Source organism: Globicephala melas, chromosome 6, assembly GCF_963455315.2.
Source record: "Globicephala melas chromosome 6, mGloMel1.2, whole genome shotgun sequence".
NCBI lineage: Eukaryota > Metazoa > Chordata > Mammalia > Artiodactyla > Delphinidae > Globicephala > Globicephala melas.
The window spans coordinates 31,266,170-31,287,886 of NC_083319.1; the positions used below are offsets into that span (position 1 = coordinate 31,266,170).

Sequence of the window (21,717 nt, forward strand, 5' to 3'; positions counted from 1 at the left end):
AGGTATTTGGATTTGGGCATTTCGAATTTGTCATTATAATATTCCTCATTAGCTCCCTCACACGGTATCATAACCTATTTGTGTTCCTTAGCTCCAGGCTTTACTTCACCCATCAATCCATCCTCAATACTGCCACGAAATGATCTTTCGGTAACAAGTGGGACCATGTCAATGTCGGTCTAATCAGTACAAAAAACAATAACAAAGTTTAAGCTTCTTTATATGTCATAGAGGGATCTTTATTGTGTTAAAGGCTATCACTTGCCACTCAGAATCACTTATAGCTCTCTGCAAACACTAGGCAGCGGCTCTCCTTTGCTTTCGAATTCTGGCTATTTCCTCCATCTGGCAAGCCTCCCTCTCTGTGTGTACCTGCCCACTGACACCCTATTCAATCCACTACAGCCTCCCTTGGGTATTTCCTATGTGTTCTTCCCTGACTCCACAAAATGGAATTAATCATTCTGTCCTTAGCACGCCTTCTATTCCTTGTACGCAACTATTCTATTGTTCGTGTCACATCAAGTTCTACTTGTTTGCTTCTGTGGCTATTTCTATTACTAGATGGCAAACCCCTTCACTCACGACAAACTCAGAGCCCCCATCAAACACTAAGAGCAGTGCCCTTCTACAACTCTGAGGCGCTTTATGTACTTGTAATTAGCTAACCATTACATGTTTTGATCTCCCACCTTCCCTTCTAGACTACGTGTTCCATGAGGGCAAGGTCAGGGTTTGTTTTGTTCACTGCTGTAACCCGGCATTGCATCTGCCAAAGGAAGCGTTTAATAAATATTTGGACTAACTGGCTAACTTCTTGAAGACAGGGCCTACGTTTTATTCATCTCACCCCAGTTCAAACAGCACCCAGAGTAGGCATCAGTACGTTTTTGAACTGAATTTCAGTCACCCTATCCAAGCATCATGGAAAACAAGCATATGGAATGTTTTCTGATAGGTAGGAAATCTCATTTTCTTCGCATAATTTCACATTTCTGCCTGCTCATTATTTTGGGAATACCATCAAATCGAGAAGACCAGCGGTGAGTTAGAGCAGGGGTGGTAGGCAGACTGCTTCTGTCTTGCCATCTTGAATAAATTCATAGTAGATGCTTTTGTGATGGGAAGGATTGATGCCATGTTTGATCTCAGTGTAAGGTGTAAAATGGTAAGCTAGCACTCAGTCAGGGGCTCAGCAAGAGGGGAGCAGCAGCATGTGTGCTATATAGTTGCCATCTCTTTATAAACCAAAGAAGGGGTAACAATAATACAGCCACACAAAAGGCTTCCCTGTACATGCTCAAGCATTCATCCAGAATGTCAGAGAACCTGACAATTAACTCATTACTTATTAACATGTTGCTGTGCTATGTGGTCTGATTGAATAATATTTTAAAGCAACAAGTCCTTACCTCTTACTTCTGCAAGAACTCATGCCTTCCCCTGCTTAAAGAACACTAACATAGTTTCCTTTTAAAATAAATACAAATATTTGATGCCAAATCAATAAAAAGGCCTTAGGGTATCCCAACCAGTAAATTTCTTAAAATGACCCAGATTTGTATAAACTCTGTTCTATAATGAATATTACCTTACACTTAAACACTGTCTAATATTTTTAAAGTTGTTTCCCATCCATTATTTCATCTGACAAGGGTTCCAAGGAATTACACAGCCAACTCATAATGGCAGCAAACACCCATTACTTTGGTGTTATCTAATTAATAGAATATTTTTTACTAGCCACACACGGCTTTCTTTTCATCTGATTTGGTCTTTAAAGACATTATCTGGACCTTTGCTTAAAGATGTAGAAGTGTTTCCATTTGACTCTATTCTCTCAAATACTACACACACACACACACACACACACACACAAGCTATCGAGGAAAAAAATTCCATTTATTTGGAAATGGCAATGCTGTCCCAACTATAAAGCATATCTGACCCAATACTGTGAAATCTGTATGTGTGAGAATGAATACACCTCCTCAAAATGCAAGCGGGAAGTGGATTTCACCAAGAGCAGGAGGCATGGCCATAAAGACTCCTTGAAAAGTCATTTTGTTGAAGCAATGAGATTTGGGAGCCCAGGCAGGTCAAATCACTGCAGATTTGCAAGGAAGGGAATCTGAAGAGGAACCAAACCTGAGTGGCTCTTTCTACAGTCCACAGTATCACCATCTAGTTGATAGGGACCATCAGAGACGAACAGGGTGGTGGATGGATAAGAGGCAGCAGTCCTCGGATCATGACACTGACAGCCTGTCAAGAGGTTTCGCTAAAAATGACACCAGCTTTCTGAATGACAAAAACTTAGTCAGGGCCCTGAGTGTAAGATAAACAAGCATAAAGCATAACAGATGTTGTGAAAAGGTATTTGAGACAAGTCTCAACCAAAATTGTACAATGCTCCAACTTAAAAGCTCTCTTTCACTCCACTCTGAAATATTCTTCTGAAACTAGTAGCCCAAATCAAAGATAATAATCAGAAAGGAGACCTATGCATAAAAGCTACAAAACTAAAGTAAGCAATTAAACACTAAAACCCCACAACAGGAAGAGAGGGAAAAATGAGATTAAGACCACTTTACAGAAAAAGAAACCAACAAAATGTTTAGACCAATGAATCTCAGTAGACACAAAAATATTAGAGAGCTGTAGAAAGAGCTCAAAGAAGAGATACAGGATTTTAAGTAGGCAAATATTATTGAGATTATAGAAGACTTTAAAAGTTGGCAGTGCTCAAGAAAGAAATGCAGGGGACTTCCCTGGTGGCGCAGTGGTTAAGAATCCGCCTGCCAGTGCAGGGGACACGGGTTCAATCCCTGCTCTGGGAAGATCCCACATGCCACAAGCAGCTAAGTCCATGTGCCACAGCTACTGAGCCTGCGCTCTAGAGCCCACGAGCCACAACTACTGAGCCTGTGTGCCACAGCTACTGAAGCCCATGTGCCTGGAGCCCGTGCTCTGCAACAAGAGAAGCCACTGCAATGAGAAGCCTGCACACTGCAAGAAAGAGTAGCCCCCGCTCTCCACAACTAGAGAAAGCTGGCACGCAGCAAAGAAGACCCAACACAGCCAAAAATAAATAAATAAAAAATAAAAAAAAAAATGCAAAAGTAAAGTAGAAGCTTGACAAATGAAAGCCTCATTAAAAGAACAAATATAAAATGAACAACTGAAAACGGAGCTAGGGATACCGTGGAGAGGCTTCAAATGACATAAGACAAGAACACAGATATTAACATGATTATAAGGAAAATGATGGATTAGAAGGCAAAGGAAATATGACATCCCTAAAACTGGTGTTCCTGAAAAAGAGTACAGAAAAAAATGGAATAAAAACAAAGATATTAAAGAAGAAAGCAATCCTGGATTAAAGATTTGAAGCTGCAGATAAAAAGACATACCATTTCCTAAGAAAACCTGATCAAGTACTAGGGAAGCTGCTGAACGCCAAAGATAAAAAAAAATTCTATAGATATCCAGCTGTGAAAAACAGCATAAAAAAATTATGTTGCCTCTGACTTCTTTCTAACAACATTAAATATGGAATAGTGAAATGATATGGACAAAATTCTAAAGCAAATGTGACCTAAGAATTTCATAACCAGACAAACTGTTCTTGTTTTCCTAACTGCCTCTAGGACAAGCCATAGGAACTCACTGTGGGTCCAAGACTGTATACACAAAGAGGTAACCCCAGATAACTGGAAGACTGTGTGGCCTTCTAGAATTCTGAGGACTCATAGATAAGCCCAAGAAGTGTATGAAGTGGTAACGGTCACGAGTAGAGTCAGGGTTTTTTCCTACTTAAAAGCTGAGCTTAAGAAATTTTAATTTGCCTATTTTAGCCATTCATTTATCCAACAAATATTCATCAAGTCCCTGTTATACTCCAGTGTCTATACCCTACATGCTTTATTTTAAGTATATGATCAGTAGTCCTTCATAGCAATCACGTCTTTTAACCATAACTCTGGTGAGTGTCTCCCCATTATCTGAGAACTGTGGAGGGAACATGGGAAGCATATGTCAACTGGTCAATTCTATGAAGCAAATTCCTAGAAGGGTACATAACACAGGTACTTATTACCTAAATATTTCTAATACAAAATTTTAAATGTAAAGACCCCTAAAACAGTTTAATGCTCTGTGATGGGAGTTCAGTGATGGGAGATAGTCATCTCAGGCAGAAAGGGGGGGGGAGGGCTTTAACAGAAGGTTTTTGTGGTAACTGGTACTTGAACCAGGCTTTAAATTACAGATGGATTTTGACCTTTGGGGATGAGGGAGAATGACTTCCAAGTAGGGGGATTGTGGGAATGAAGGCACAGAAGTGGGAAAAGTTCTGGATGTGTTCTGGAATTGAGAATGTTGGGTGGGGACCCTAGAAAGTAAGGTGGGATGAGTCTCTGTGGGACCCAGTAGAGGGCCATGAAGGCAGGACCATGGCGTTGGAGTTTCATCCTGTGATCAGTGAGATGCTACTGAGTCAACATAGAGCAAAACCAACATTGCATTTAGGGACGATTAATCTGGCAGAAAATCTATAAAATGAGTAGAGAGAACACAGGCAGGGGGCCATTTACAGGGCTAAAGGAGGGTTTAGCAAAAGATTGGGAGGACTTGGCCTGACACAGTGGAAGTAGGAACACAGTGCTGGAGAGAATGTTAGATATTCATTCTGGGGGTGAAGCAGCAGAGAACCAAGTTGGGCAAAGGAATGAAAATGAAAATGCCAGATGAGAGAAAGCAGGGGCAGAACCCAAACCTCAAGTGGTTACTTGGGAGCTGACAGCAGTTTCCTCGCGAGGCAAATGAGTCCATGGCAGGGTTTACAGTCAGATCAGGAGCACCTGAGACTCTCCTAGTCCAGAGGCAATGAAATACAAGACTGGAGAAAAGATCTGGGCATTTACTCTATGAGGGCCCCTGAGGAGAGAGAATGGAAGCCACTACCCGCTTCGCAGTTACACCAAGGGAGGGAGCCTGGGCACCTGGGACTCTGTCAGTCCACTCCAAGCAGAGGTCACTTGGAGACTGTGAGGCAGCTTGGTGCCAGCCCAGCTGCACATGTAGAGGACCCTCTCCCAACACCCACTCTCAGGTGAGTGGGCATCCAAGTCTGACTGCCTTTATGACCATGGTTTGCAGAGCGCCCTGAGCCAGGAAAAAGACGGTGCCTCAGGTGTGGGACCATTAGGAATGGGCTCTGGGGGCAAAACACACCTGGGCTTAAATTCCCTTTCTGCCACTTAGTGACATGAGGCAAGTGATGTAACTTCACTGAGCTAGCTTGGATAGTAACACCTCACAGGGTTCTTATAGGGATGTCACAAGATAATAAAAGTGGATGGCAAAGAGCCTGAGACGTTTCAACACTTAGCAGATGAGCGCCCTGTACCCCTCACCCCATGCTTCCCAGCGTACCTGCCGCATCAGCTGCTGGTTTTCGGCAAAGTCACCTCCAGTTCCTGAAGCGGCATCTTCTATCTTCTTCCTGTACGTCCTCCACTCTCCCTCTCCTTCCCTGGGACACTTTTCTCTCTGTCCTGTTTCCTAGGAATTCGGTCTCTCTTCCTCCTCCTAAGTCTTGCTCTTCTTTATTCTTAATTTGAGTATCTGTCTCTTTATGCTTTTTGCTATTCTCCTCCCTCCTAAGAGGTTACGACTGACTCAGGAGGAGCCCCAAAGGCACTTAGTACAAAAACTCATCTCCTTCTTGATTTGCAGAGCAGTTGTGAATATCATACCCTAGTATTAGGAAGAAATGGGCGTCTTTCAGAGACAGAGAGTGACTGTTTTTCGAAAGCCCACCCAAAGACACAAAAATGTGGTAATTCCCACAGAAAGCCTTACTGTGGATGAATACAAGACATTCCTCACAAATTATAAATATGCAGACATGGGAAATATACTAGACCACTAGGCACTGGGTAGGATTCTGCTCTGAGCCGCAGAGCTATGTTTGAGTGAAGTTCACATGAGGCCGCTGAACCAACCAAAAGGTAATTCCAGGCACAGCACCTATTCTGTGGGGTGAGGATGGGAGCTACTCTGAGCCCCACACGCGGCTCCTACTTAGTTCTAAAGTTATCAGGTGGCTGGACTGTGACCACACTGTCAGAACTGCTGAAGTGCCCTTTTGCCCAACAACGTGATCTTACAGTATCCTAGTCCTTTCTTATTAAGCAAGATAAACCAGAAACAGAAGCCTCTTTCAATTCTTAATGCCGCGTGGAATTGAAACAGGGCTTGAAAATCGCCAAGTATCAGTTTTAACAAATCATCTGTCTCCTCTATGCGCTAATGCCAAGCGTTCTGGGCAGCATTTTAAGTTTCTTGAAGGCGCAGACCTTGCCTGCTGGCCCTAGGATAAGGGTCTGTCATCACTGTGAGCTCAGAGCTTACAATGGGTTTGTCCTAGTTTGGGGGAGGGGAGGTTTAGGAAGAGATCCTTCCTTCCTCTGCTGGGGAGGAAGGGAATTCACTCCTTTGAGGCCTCAGGCTCAGAAACTGTTTCCCCAGGTTATTCAGCGGTACCTTCACGGGTGATGTTTCCCTGGTTTCTGTTGATGTAATGTCTAGGCAATTCAAGCTTGGATTTTCAAACATTTCTTTCTGCATAATCAATAGATCTCTTCTCTTTTATTGGCCTGGCTGGCTGGGTGGGCTAACCGGTGGGGGCTTCTGAGGGACCTTCATTTTCTGCCTCACAGGCTCCTGTCCAGCAAGGCTTAACATTGGCACATTATCAGGTATTCTTCCTACTTTTATTCAAGACTGCTCTGAGGGGTCTTCTCTGACCACCGTAAGCATCCACCTACCTAACCAGTCATTTGCCAGCAAATGATTCTTGAGCATCTGCTATGTGCCAGGACCTGTGCTGTCACTGGGGGTATAGAGATAAATAAACTGTGGTTTCTCAAAGCAAGAGACATATAAAGAGTCATGTTATGCTGTGAGAAAGAGAGAAAACGGTGGGAAGATGGCGGAAGAGTAAGACGCAGAGATCACCTTCCTCCCCACAGATACATCAGAAATATATCTACACGTGGAACAACTCCTACAGAACACCCACTGAACGCTGGCAGACCTCACACCTCCCAAAAGGCAAGAAACTCCCCACGTACCTGGGTAGGGCACAAGAAAAATGAATAAACAGAGACAAAAGGATAGGAACGGGACCTGCACCAGTGGGAGGAAGCTGTGAAGGAGGAAACGTTCCCACACACTAGAAGCCCCTTCGCGGGCGGAGACTGCAGGTGGCGGAGGAGGGGAGCTTCAGAGCCGCGGAGGAGAGCACAGCAACAGGGGTGCGGAGGGCAAAGCGGAGAGATTCCCACACAGAGGATCGGTGCCGACCAGCACTCACCAGCCCGAGAGGCTTGTCTGCTCACCGCCGGGGCGGGAGGGGGCTGGGAGCTGAGGCTCGGGCTTCGGTCGGAGCGCAGGGAGAGGACTGGGGTTGGCGGCGTGAACACAGCTTGCAGGGGGTTAGTGCGCCACGTCTGGCCGGGAGGAAGTCCGGGGAAAAGTCTGGACCTTCCGAAGAGGCAAGAGACTTTTTCTTGCCTCTTTGTTTCCTGGTGCGCAAGGAGACGGGATTAAGAGCGCTGCTTAAAGGAGCTCCAGAGACGGGCGCGAGCCTCGGCTAACAGCGCGGACCCCAAAGACGGGCATGAGACGCTAAGGCTGCTGCTGCCGCCACCAAGAAGCCTGTGTGCGAGCACAGGTCACTCTCTACACCTCCCTTCTGGGGAGCCTGTGCAGCCCGCCACTGCCAGGGTCCCGGGATCCAGGGACAACTTCCCCGGGAGAACGCACGGCGCGCCTCAGGCTAGAGTAACGTCACGCCGGCCTCTGCCGCCGCAGGCCCGCCCCACATCCGTACCCCTCCCTCCCCCGCGGCCTGAGTGAGCCAGAGCCCCCGAATCAGCGGCTCCTTTAACCCCGTCCTGTCTGAGCAAAGAACAGACGCCCTCAGGCGACCTACACGCAGAGGCAGGGCCAAATCCAAAGCTGAGCCCCGGGAGCTGTGCGAACAAAGAAGAGAAACAGAAATCTCTCCCAGCAGCGGATTAAATCTCCACAATCAACTTGATGTACCTGCATCTCTGGAATACCTGAGTAGACAACGAATCATCCCAAACTGAGGAGGTGGACTTTGAGAGCACGATTTATTATTTTTTTCCCCTTTTCCTCTTTTTATGAGTGTGTATGTGTATGCTTCTGTGTGAGATTTTATCTGTATAGCTTTGCTTTCACCATTTGCCCTAGGGTTCTGTCCGTCCGTTTTTGTTTTTTTTTTTTTTTACTTTTTAAAAACATTTTTTTCTGAATAATTTTTTTATTTTAATAACTTTATTTTATTTTATCTTACTTTATTTTCTCCTCTTCCTTTCTTCCTTCCTTTCTTTCTACTTTTCCTCCCTTTGATTCTGAGCCGTGTGGATGAAAGGCTCTTGGTGCTGCAGCCAGGGGTCACTGCTGTGCCTCTGAGGTGGGAGAGCCAACTTCAGGACACTGGTCCACAAGAGACCTCCCAGCTCCACGTAATATTAAACAGCAAAAAACTCCCAGAGACCTCCATTTCAACACCAACACCCAGCTTCACTCAACGACCAGCAAGCTACAGTGCTGGACACCCTATGCCAAACAACTAGCAAGACAGGAACACAACCCCACCCATTAGCAGAGAGGCTGCCTAAAATCATAATAAGGCCACAGACACCCCAAAACACACCAGACGTGGACGTTCCCACCAGAAAGACAAGATCCAGCCTCATCCACCAGAACACAGGCACTAGTCCCCTCCAACAGGAAGCCTATACAACCCACTGAACCAACTTTAGCCACTGGGGACAGACACCAAAAAAAACGGGAACTACGAAGCTGCAGCCTGCAAAAAGGAGACCCAAACACAGTAAGATAAGCAAAATGAGAAGACAGAAAAACACACAGCAGATGAAGGAGCAAGATAAAAACCCACCAGACCTAACAAATGAAGAGGAAATAGGCAGTCTACCTGAAAAAGAATTCAGAATAATGATAGTGAAGATGATCCAAATCTTGTAAATAGAAAAGAGAAAATGCAAGAAACATTTAACAAGGACCTAGAAGAACTAAAGAGGAAACAAGCAACGATGAACAACACAATAAATTAAATTGAAAATACTCTAGAAGGGATCAATAGCAGAATAACTGAGGCAGAAGAAAGGATAAGTGACCTGGAAGATAAAACAGTGGAAATAACTACTGCAGAGCAGAATAAAGAAAAAAGAATGAGGGCTTCCCTGGTGGCACAGTGGTTGAGATTCTGCCTGCCGATGCAGGGGACACGGGTTCGTGCCCCGGTCCAGGAAGATCCCACATGCCGTGGAGCGGCTGGGCCTGTAAGCCATGGCCGATGAGCCAGTGCGTCTGGAGCCTGTGTTCCGCAACAGGAGAGGGCACAACAGTGAGAGACCTGCGTACCACAAAAAAAGAAAAAAAAAAGAAAAAAGCATGAAAAGAACTGAGGACAGTCTCCAAGACCTCTGGGACAACATTAAATGCACCAACATTTGAATTATAGGGGACCCAGAAGAAGAAGAGAAAAAGAAAGGGACTGAGAAAATATTTGAAGAGATTATAGTTGAAAACTCCCCTAATATGGGAAAGGAAATAGTTAATCAAGTGCAGGAGGCACAGAGAGTCCCATACAGGATAAATCCAAGGAGAAACACACCAAGACACAAATTAATCAAACTGTCAAAAATTAAATACAAAGAAAACATATTAAAAGCAGCAAGGGAACAACAACAAATAACACACAAGGGAATCCCCATAAGGTTAACATCTTTCAGCAGAAACTCTACAAGCCAGAAGGGACTGGCAGGACATACTGAAAGTGATGAAGGAGAAAAACCTACAACCAAGATTACTCTACCCAGCGAGGATCTCATTTAGATTTGATGGAGAAAATAAAACCTTTACAGACAAGCAAAAGCTGAGAGAGTTCAGCACCACCAAACCAGTTTTACAACAAATGCTAAAGGAACTTCTCTAGGCAAGAAACACAAGAGAAGGAAAAGCCCTACAATAACAAACCCAAAACAATTAAGAAAATGGAAATAGGAACATACATATCAATAGCTACCTTACATGTAAATGGATTAAATGCTGCCACCAAAAGACATCGACTGGCTGAATGGATACAAAAAAAAGACCTGTATATATGCTGTCTACAAGAGTCCCACTTCAGACCTAGGGACACATACAGACTGAAAGTGAGGGGATGCAAAAAGATATTCCATGCAAATGGAAACCAAAAGAAAGCTGGAGTAGCAATTCTCATATGAGACAAAATAGACTTTAAAATATAAAGAATATTGGAAGAGACAAAGAAGGACACTACATAATGATCAAGGGATCGATCCAAGAAGAAGATATAACAGTTTTAATTATTTATGCACCCTACATCGGAGCACCTCAATACGTAAGGCAAATGCTAACAGCTACAAAAGGGGAAATCAACAGTAACACAATCATAGTAGGGGACTTTAACATCTCACTTTCACCAATGGACAGATCATCCAAAAAGAAAATAAATCAGGAAACACAAGCTTTAAATGACACGTTAAACAAGATGGACTTAATTGATATTTATAGGATATTCATTCCAAAAACAACAGAATACACTTTCTTTTCAAGTACTCATGGAACATTCTGCAGGATAGATCATATCTTGGGTCACAAATCAAGCTTTGGTAAATTTAAGAAAACTGAATTTGTATCAAGTATCTTTTCCGACCACAACGCTATGAGACTAGATATCAATTACAGGAAAAAATCTGTAAAAAATACAAACACATGGAGACTAGATAATACACTACTAAATAACCAAAAGATCACTGAAAAAATCAAAGAGGAAATCAAAAAATACCTAGAAACAAATGATAATGAAAACACGATGACCCCAAATCTACAGGATACAGCAAAAGCAGTTCTAACAGGGAAGTTTATAGCAATATGATCCTACCTTAAGAAACAGGAAACATCTCAAATAAACAACCTAACCTTGCAACTAAAGCAATTAGAGAAAGAAGAACAAAAAAACCCCAAAGTTAGCAGATGGAAAGAAATCATAACGATCAGATCAGAAATAAATGAAAAAGAAATGAAGGAAACGATAGCAAAGATCAATAAAACTAAGAGCTGGTTCTTTGAGAAGATAAACAAAATTGATAAACCATTAGCCAGACTCATCAAGAAAAAAATGGAGAAGACTCAGATCAATAGAATTAGAAATGAAAAAGGAGAAGTAACAACTGACACTGCAGAAATACAAAAGTTCATGAGAGATTACTACAAGCAACTCTATGCCAATAAAATGGACAACCTGGAAGAAATGGACAAATTCTTAGAAATGCACAACCTGCCAAGACTGAATCAGGAAGAGATAGAAAATATGAACAGACCAATCACAAGCACTGAAATTGAAACTGTGATTAAAAATCTTCCAACAAACAAAAGCCCAGGGCCAGATGGCTTCACAGGCGAATTCTATAAAACATTTAGAGAAGAGCTAACACCTATCCTTCTCAAACTCTTCCAAAATATAGCAGGGGGAGGAACACTCCCAAACTCATTCTATGAGGCCACCATCACCCTGAGACCAAAACCAGACAAGGATGTCACAAAGAAAGAAAACTACAGGCCAATATCACTGATGAACATAGTTGCAAAAATCCTCAACAAAATGCTAGTAAATAGAATCCAACAGCACGTTAAAAGGATCATACACCATGATCAAGTGGGGTTTATTCCAGGAATGCAAGGATTCTTCAATATACGCAAATCAATCAACGTGATACACCATATTAACAAATTGAAGGAGAAAAAAATATCATATCAATAGATGCAGAGAAAGCTTCCGACAAAATTCAATGCCGATTTATGATAAAAACCCTGCAGAAAGTAGTCACAGAGGGAACTTTCCTCAACATAATAAAGGCCATATATGACAAACCCACAGCCAATATCGTCCTCAATGGTGAAAAACTGAAAGCATTTCCACTAAGATCAGGAACAAGACAAGGTTGCCCACTCTCACCACTCTTATTCAACATAGTTTTGGAAGTTTTAGCCACAGCAATCAGAGAAGAAAAGGAAATAAAAGGAATCCAAATCGGAAAAGATGAAGTAAAGCTGTCACTGTTTGCAGATGACATGATACTATACATAGAGAATCCTAAGGATGCAACCAGAAAACTACTAGAGCTAGTTTGGTAGAGTATAGAGATACAAAATTAATGCACAGAAGTCTCTTGCATTCCTATACACTAATGATGAAAAATCTGAAAGTGAAAGTAAGAAAACTCTCCCACTTATCATTGCAATGAAAAGAATAAAATATCTAGGAATAAACCTACCTAAAGAGACAAAAGACCTGTATGCAGAAAATTATAAGACACTGATGAAAGAAATTAAAGATGATACAAATAGATGGAGAGATATACCATGTTCTTGGATTGGAAGAATCAACATTGTGAAAATGACTCTACTACCCAAAGCAATCTACAGATTCAATGCAATCCCTATCAAACTACCACTGGCATTTTTCACAGAACTAGAACAAAAAATTTCACAATTTGTATGGAAACACAAAAGACCCCGAATAGCCAAAGCAATCTTGAGAACGAAAAACGGAGCTGGAGGAATCAGGCTCCCTGACTTCAGACTATACTGCAAAGCTACAGTAATCAAGACTGCATGGTACTGGCACAAGAACAGAAATATAGATCAATGGAACAGGATAGAAAGCCCAGAGAGAAACCCATGCACATATGGTCACCATATCTTTGATAAAGGAGGCAAGAATGTAGTTGAGAAAGGACAACCTCTTCAATAAGTGGTGCTGGAAAAACTGGACAGGCACATGTAAAAGTATGCGATTAGAACACTCCCTAACACCATTCACAAAAATAAGCTCAAAATGGATTAAAGACCTAAATGTAAGGCCAGACAGTATCAAACTCTTAGAGGAAAACATAGGCAGAACACTCTATGACATAAATCACAGCAAGATCCTTTTTGACCCACCTCCTAGAGAAATGGAAATAAAAACAAAAATAAACAAATGGGACCTAATGAAACTTCAAAGCTTTTGCACAGCAAAGGAAACCATAAACAAGACCAAAATACAACCCTCGGAATCGGAGAAAATACTTGCAAATGAAGCAACTGACAAAGGATTAATCTCCAAAATTTATAAGCAGCTCATGCAGCTCAATAACAAAAAAACAAATCCCAAAATGGGCAGAAAACCTAAGTAGACCTTTCTCCAAAGAAGATATACAGATTGCCAACAAACACATGAAAGAATGCTCAACATCATTAATCATTAGAGAAATGCAAATCAAAACTACGATGCGGGGCTTCCCTGGTGGCGCAGTGGTTGAAAGTCTGCCTGCCGATGCAGGGGACATGGGTTCATGCCCCGGTCCGGGAAGATCCCACATGCCGCGGAGCAGCTGGGTCCGTGAGCCATGGCCGCTGAGCCTGTGTATCTGGAGCCTGTGCTCTGCAACAGGAAAGGCCACAACAGTGAGAGGCCTGCGTACTACAAAAAAAAAAAAAAGAAAACCCCCAAAAAACTACAGTGAGATATCATCTCACACCAGTCAGAATGGCCATCATCAAAAAATCTAGAAACAATAAATGCTGGAGAGGGTGTGGAGAAAAGGGAACACTCTTGCACTGCTGGTGGGAATGTGAATTGGTTCAGCCACTATGGAGAACAGTATGGAGGTTCCCTAAAAAACTACAAATAGAACTACCATATGACCCAGCAATCCCACTACTGGGCATATACCCTGAGAAAACCAAAATTCAAAAAGAGTCATGTACCAAAATGTTTATTGCAGCTCTATTTACCATAGCCCGGCGATGGAAACAACCTAAGTGCCCATCATCGGATGAATGGATAAAGAAGATGTGGCACATATATACAATGGAATATTACTCAGCCATAAAAAGAAACGAAATTGAGCTATTTGTAATGAGGTGGATAGACCTAGAGTCTGTTATACAGAGTGAAGTAAGTCAGAAAGAGAAAGACAAATACCGCATGCTAACACATATATATGGAAGTTAAGGGAAAAAAATGTCATGAAGAACCTAGGGGTAAGACAGGAATAAAGACAGAGACCAACTGGAGAATGGACTTGAGGATATGAGAAGGGGGAAGGATGAGCTGTGACAAAGCGAGAGAGAGGCATGGACATATATACACTAACAAACGTAAGGTAGATAGCTAGTGGGAAGCAGTCACATAGCATAGGGATATCAGCTCAGTGCTTTGTGACCGCCTGGAGGGGTGGGATAGAGAGGGTGGGAGGGAGGGAGACACAAGAGGGAAGAGATATGGGAACATGTGTATATGCATAACTGATTCACTTTGTTATAAAGCAGAAACTAACACACCATTTTAAAGCAATTATACCCCAATAAAGATGTTAAAAATAAATAAATAAAATAAAAAATTAAAATGTATCAGATGATAAAAAAAAGAGTCATGTACCAAAATGTTCATTGCAGCTCTATTTACAATAGCCAGGAGATGGAAGCAACGTAAGTGTCCATCATCGGATGAATGGATAAAGTAGATGTGGCACATATATACAATGGAATATTACTCAGCCATAAAAAGAAACAAAAGTGAGTTATTTGTAGTGAGGTGGATGGACCTAGAGTCTGTCATACAGAGTGAAGTAAGTCAGAAAGAGAAAGACAAATACCACATGCTAACACATATATATGGAATCTAAAAATATATATATCATGAAGAACCTAGGGGTAAGACGGGAATAAAGACACAGACCTAGTAGAGAATGGACTTGAGGATATGGGGAGGGGGAAGGGTAAGCTGTGACAAAGTGAGAGAGTGGCATGGACATATATACACTACCAAATGTAAAATAGATAGCTAGTGGGAAGCAGCTGCATAGCACAGGGAGATCAGCTCGGTGCTATGTGACCACCTAAAGCAGTGGGATAGGGAAGGCGGGAGGGAGGGAGACACAAAAGGGAGGAGATATGGGAACATATGTATAACTGATTCAGTTTGTTATAAAGCAGAAACTAACATATCATTGTAAAGCAATAATGCTCCAATAAAGATGTAAAAAAAAAAAAAAAAGAAAGAGAGAAAAGAAAGAGATATCATGAACGTGCTATGGAAGCCCAGAGGAAGCAGTCATTAGTTTTACTCAAACGATGGGATAAGGGAAGGATTCCCAGCTGTGGTTGTGTTTAGGCGGGGACTCGAAGGATGAGGATTTCACCAAGGAGAGAAAAGAAAGAGCGTTCAAGGCAAGAGAAAGAGCATGAGCAGAGGTAACAGATGATGAAGCACTTGGCATGTTGAAAGTGCTGCAAACAGTCTGGCTAGAACACTATCTAAATGAATGAGAGAGTGGAAAAGTGAAGTTGGAAATAGGCTGGCTTACTTTATGAAGGAGTTAGCAAACTGTTCTTCAGGCCAGTGGTTTTCAAAGTGTGGTCTCCAGACCATCAGCATAAACTGAAAACTTGTTAGAAATGCAAATTCTCAGACCCCACCCCAGACCTATCTCCAGACCTATGGCATCAGAAACTCTGGTAGGGAGGTGATGAGAGTGAGGGAGGAGACGGCAGTCAGTGTGGTTAACTCTCCAGGTGACTGTCACACATTAAGGATTGAGAATCACTGTTAGGCAGAGGGGGCATCAGAGATCTCTAGTCAGAGCAACAGTATAGCACCCCTATGTTTACAGAGAACATGCTAGCATCGATATGGAGTTGGGTAGAGGTGAGAATTGGAGGTAAGGGGAACCACTCCGCAGGCTTTTGCAGTGACCTGCATAAGAGATGAGGAAGAAGTGAAGAAAGTCATCCATCCACCTTGCCCATGCCTCATCCAAGCAGGCAAGTTACAGGAGAAAAAAAAATACCCAACTGGGATCACTGGTTTCACAATAGATTCATGAGCACCAACTTCACAGACGCTTTAGATACCATCAGACCACCCCACTATGCTCTCTACCCCCAAGTTTGATTCTTTTCATTTATCACAATCTGGATTTTGGTTAGAATCTCTTTCCCTACAATGAGAACTTCTTGAGGTTGGAGCCTTGTAAGTCGTGTTCCTCACTGAAATCTTAATGCCAAAAAAATGGGCTACATGAAGGAATTAAAGAAGTGACAACAGAAAATGAGAGGAGACAGAGTCAAGAGGTAAAGTTTTAGGAGAGTATGGGAAGGATTGTAGGCTATTCCTGGATTCCATCTGGAAGGCTGTCCTTAAGGGCAACAGGGAATATAGGAGAGGAGCTAGCTGAGGCCATGAAAGAGTCAGTGGAGCAGCCACTCTGGCCACGTAGGATGCTGGGGCAAAGGGAAAACTAAGTCATGGAGGAAGTTCCTGGTAGGAGTGCCTGTGGTCTCGGGGGAAGAACCAGCCCAGTAAAAGCAAGTCCAAAGGCATGTGGAGTCAGGCCACGTTTAGAACAAGCCTAATGTCAAGTGACAAAACTAAAACAAGTTAGGAGTCCGATGTCCTTTATTCAAGAGAAAATACTCCATGGACTGGGGGCGTGCAGTGCCTCAGAAGCAGTGGAGCATTCTTCCCAAGGGATTTTGGGCAAGAGTGAGTTTATAGAGCATTAGAAGAGGCCATGTGGAAACAGGGCATGAGTGGCTAGGAGGTCAGGGATTTCCTTACAAGGCCGGTAGGTCCTATTTTCTAGGGCAAGGTGAGCTAGCTAAAGCCAAGTTGGAGGATTGTGATTGGTGTATGTCAGGTTTCCTTGACAGGCGTTCCCTGTAAGTGCAGGCTGGCTTAGGTTTACTTTTGTGACATGGACCAGGCTACTAAGGTGGCCTCCATTTAGTGGGTCCCAATACAAAAGTTAACCTTATCAGTAAGCTTCAGAAGTACAAGCAGAGATGGTCTGGCTACTATGGGCCAGGAGCAGGCCAAGTTTCAAATTCTGGTCTTGAATCCATCCATTCGTTGATTAATTGACTCATCCAAAATATATGACCAGAGAGGCAATATGGCATAGTGGTTAATAGGGCAAAGTCTATAGCCAGACTGAGAAGGTTTGAAACTGAGAACTGCCATCACTAGCAGTGAGACTTGGGGCAAGTTACTTAAGCTTCCTGTGCCTTGTTTACTTCTATGTAAGAAACTCTACGAGGTATTTTCTTGGTGAAGGAGGAAGCTTGGATCATCTAGTGAGAGGGATGTTCAGATAGAGTTCGACTGAGAACTGTGGTAAAGGTTTGGAAGAGCCACTGCAGGACAAAGAACAGAACTGCTGACCAATCGGGAGAAACAAGTCGGGGCTGCGAATGATAAATATGCAGTGATGGGGCCAATTAGCAGGTTATGCTTTTTTTCCACCTGTACTGTTAGGTATCAAAGGAACAGGAGCAGAGAAAGTCAGCAATGAAGTTGATCTGATGTGGGGAATCACGGAGTAGGTAGAGGAACTGAAATTCCAGAGCACATAGGGATAAAGGATGTTGGTGATGGACGTTCAAGAACCGGGTAAGGATACGTGTCCTAATGCAGTTTCCCAATTTCAGTTACTTACATACTTATTCATGTCTTTCCCATGTCCATCCTATTGCTAGAAAATTACCTTAAAGTCTACCATTTTTACTTAGTCTCATTCTAAGAACAAGAACAATGAAATCATGGGTTAGATTCTTTTAAAATCCTCGTTCAGTAAATATATGTTTTAAAATTGTTCATCCAAATACAACCAAGAATCCTCTTGCTCATTCTGTGCTAGGAAAAATCCATCAAGATATTGTTAAGAACTTGGGCTTTGACCTGAGTTCAATTCCATCTAATAGGAGTAGTGAGATTTTCCACGTAAAGTGTGATTTTTTTGGCAATGTACTTAAATCTCTCTAATCAAGTTTCTAATCTGAAAACTGGCAAGGACACTATCTACTTCGTAAATCATCATGAGAACTAAATAAAGTAATTCACACAAAAGGCTTACCCCCGCTCACCTCCCCCAAGTGATAGGCACAGAGTAGATGCTCAATAAAGTATGGCTATATTTGCTATCTCAACTCCCATAGTGCCTAAGCACTTACGATGTTAATGATTAAATAAAATGAGACAGTACAGCTAATACTTTCACTGACTGGAATCTTCCCTGTTGCCAGAGGAGATTCCCATAGGTTCTCCTAGGAGACCCATCTGTCCTCCCAATGTCTAACAGGACGCCATGTCCTTTGTGGTTGGAAATTAATGCTTATTTTCTATTCAAAGAATCCTTATTCCTTATGACACTCCTACACAGGGATATAGGAGTGCCATTTTCTTCCAGACAGAAACTCCCATAGTTGGATCATTTTCTCATGGGATTCCTACCAGGCGTCATCCCTGTGACACCTCTAAGCAGAATATTACCTACTGACAGGCTCTGAGGTCACTCACCTGTGGAGCACACTCTCCACCTCTCCTCACGTTTGCCTGGGTCTTGTGTTGCTGCTTATTTTATTCTCTCATCCTAGTACTGAGTTATTCCTGCTGTTTGGCTAGCAAGAGGACACACATATCAAATTGTGGGGTTCAGTATGTCTTATTACACAGTCCACCAAGACAATCTTCCCTACAACACTTGGGCCAAATTCTACTGTAGGTAACCGGCTGCTATCTTCTGACCCGTTTTCCCTCACTGTCTCTAAGGGGTATGACAATCTTGTTGGTTTCTTCTGTTATGTCATATGTCATTAAACAGCTGTCATACTGTACCCTCTAGAAAGAGCCATTTATCCCACAGCAGATGAGGTTGGGGAGCTATTTAAATGAGGGGAGGTCCCTGAAGAAAGGGGCTGGTCTGTAAATATATAAGGTACCCTCCTTCTGACTTTTAAGCACTTGCCAATGCACGTAGAATGCAAAGAACATTTTACACACCCAGTGATTTCTGTGCTAACAGGGTCAATGCTGTTTTGTTTTTGCTGGTGTTTAAAATACCTGTTTCTCCTATGTGCAGTACTAAGTGAAGATTCTGGTATACAGTAGACCTCAAACACTTGAATGAATGAAACTTAAACTTAGCTTTAATCCATATGGGGAATCTATTTCTTTCCTATCTCTTAACCTTGTTTTTGTGTCTCTAGGAAAAGCCAAACCCATTCAGCAAAAGTAATTTTTAGGAGAATGTATACAGTCTTAGCCCTTTAGGGTAAAAAAAGGAGGGGGCAATGACCCCCTTCTAACTCCTTCTGTACTCACATTATCCCTCTCATTTGGGATACCACAACTTCACAGGTTTTGCCTCATTCATTCTATTAAGCAGCCTATGTGTAGTAGATGTTTACTCCATTTGTTAGGGGAGCAGTTGAGGCACACGGCAGGGGAAAGCTCTCCAGCCGATACAGATCTGGATCTAGATTCCAGTTCCTCAGCCCTTGATTCTGGCCTGACACCCACCTATTTTACTTCAAAATAGCCATTTTATTAACCAACCCTAATTATATTATAATCTTTAGTTTACATTTACATGCCTACAAAAATTAATATAACGATGCCACTTCTAATGCGAGTACAACACACTGTCTTCACTCTGCAGTCACCTCCCGCATGTTCTCCGACTAACCCCTTCGCTGCACTGTTAGCCCTGAGAGGGAAGAAGAACTCATCTTGGAGGAGCTCCCATGCGTGCCAGGCACTCTGCTAGGTCTGCTCCATCTGCGGTCTCCTTTCGTCCTCACGGAGTGCCTGCGAAGCAGGAGTTCTCACCCTCCTGTGAGAGCAAGGCCACGGCTCAGTGAAGATAACACCTCACCTAGGACAAGAAAGCTAGGAAGTGGCAGAGCTAGGATCTGAACCCGTGTATTTATTTTTATTTCAAAGTTCACATTTTGAAGGCTATCTCTGTAGTGGGGTTTGGTAGGACTGGAGCTGCCTCTATCAACTGTGACTATATCTGGGTGCCTATTCTATTGCTGGCACCCAGTCACCTGCATTTCATATTAAGCAGGGGTGGCGGGGGCGGGCCTCCAGCAACTCTATTTTTATTAGAACTCATTATAACTATTTACTGTTTTCTAAATATTTTTCCTGTTTCTGAAAGGTGAAGCAATATAGCTTTCACAACAAATAGAGAAAAAACCCCTGCCCACTGCAATATTAATTGCTTTACCATGAGGCCTTTTGGGATGACTACATCATAAAGACAGAACTGTGTTCACCACCATATGGGATGTTAGTCACTTCTGGCTGCTCCTCTACATCCTTGGAAAGAAGCCAGCATCAATGTATCTCGTGCTGTGAGACCTGTGAGAACATGCATCGCCAGATCTAATAAGGGGTATGTTTGTGGGTTTTTTTTTTTTTTTTTTTTTGTGGTACGCGGGCCACTCACCGCTGTGGCCTCTCCCGTTGCGAAGCACAGGCTCCGGACGCGCAGGCCCAGCGGCCACGGCTCACGGGCCCAGCCGCTCCGCGGCATATGGGATCTTCCCGGACCGGGGCATGAACCCGGTTCCCTGCATCGGCAGGCGGACCCTCAAGCACTGCGCCACCAGGGAAGCCCGAGGGTTATGTTTAAAGGAGAAAAAAATCATCTATTGGTGCCCTAAGAAATTGTCATCACTGAAAGCATGATGGGGGAAAGAAGCTGGCTAGTCAGTCTTCAGAAATTAGGCTTCCAGTTATTTATCAACTGAAACCTTTATATGATATTTATTCTTGAGGCATTTTAAAAGTGGTCATGAATTTTGGATTTTCAATTGGAAGAGGAAATTCTCATTGATCAAGCATCTGTGTTACATACTGTGCTAGGTCCAGTACCTACTTTTATTTAGTCCTTACAACAATTCTTTTTTTTAAATTTAAAAACACTTTTATTGATGCATATATAATTACATACTGATACCAACTTTTCTATTAACACGAAGAATTAATCAGAATCTGAATCTCTTCTATCTCCCAGAGCAGACAAATCCTTAGCTTACTTTCTCTTTAACAATGCACTGCATCACCAATTTACATTTGAAGAGTTTTTGGAATCCTTTTGGATTGATTTGGGTGTATTTGCATCCTCTTCTATCATTGTGTTTCCGACTGCTGATGAATCATTTCTTGGCAATTGAATTAACTTTAAAGTCAATTGTCAATTGCTACTTGAACTTAACTGCAGGCTTTATCTTTTATTTGCTCACAGTTTTTCCTTATATGAGCCTCTTTCTTAAATTCTGTTTTTAGTTATAGTACATTATTTTGTATTTTTTCAGAAAGATTATTGGTGTTCAACTCTTAGACTTTTCATATTATTATTTGCCCTGCCTTTTAAATGATAGTTTACTTCTTACAACAATTCTAGTAGCTGTGAGCATAAGCTTTAGGATCAGACAATCCTGTGTTTGAATCCCAGCTCTGCTGTGTGACCTCTCATGAGTTACTTCACTCTCTGTGCCTTGATTTCCTCACCTGTAAAATGGATGTCATCACACCCGGCCTGCAGCTCTGTGGTGAGGAATAAGTAATGTTTACAAAGCACTCAGCCCAGCCTAGGACCCAACATTCAGTAAACTGTAATATCCATTAATTCCTTCAAAAAATATACATTGGACAGCTATTTGTGCCCGGTATTGTTTTTGTCTTTGGAGACACAGTGGTATATGAAATAGACAGAAGCCCTGTTTTGTGGTATT

The 21,717-nt window shown here is 42.5% G+C and overlaps 1 protein-coding gene across 8 annotated transcripts in view; it reads right to left on the reverse strand.

The window, feature by feature from the left end:
• The window catches only part of PLPPR1 (phospholipid phosphatase related 1), a 641,182-nt gene that overhangs the window by 150,389 nt on the left and 469,076 nt on the right, over positions 1 to 21,717 (reverse strand). The window contains exons 1-2 of one of the 8 annotated variants that reach the window (XM_060299954.1): positions 7,407 to 7,464; positions 5,437 to 5,760 (exon numbers count right to left, since the gene is read on the reverse strand). The exons of 6 other annotated variants lie outside the window; for them this stretch is intronic. The gene's annotated coding sequence lies outside the window, so the exon portion shown is untranslated. Of the gene's footprint in view, positions 1 to 5,436; positions 5,838 to 7,406; positions 7,465 to 21,717 lie in introns of those variants that run through there. One more of the 8 variants, XM_060299953.1, reaches the window with a different exon arrangement.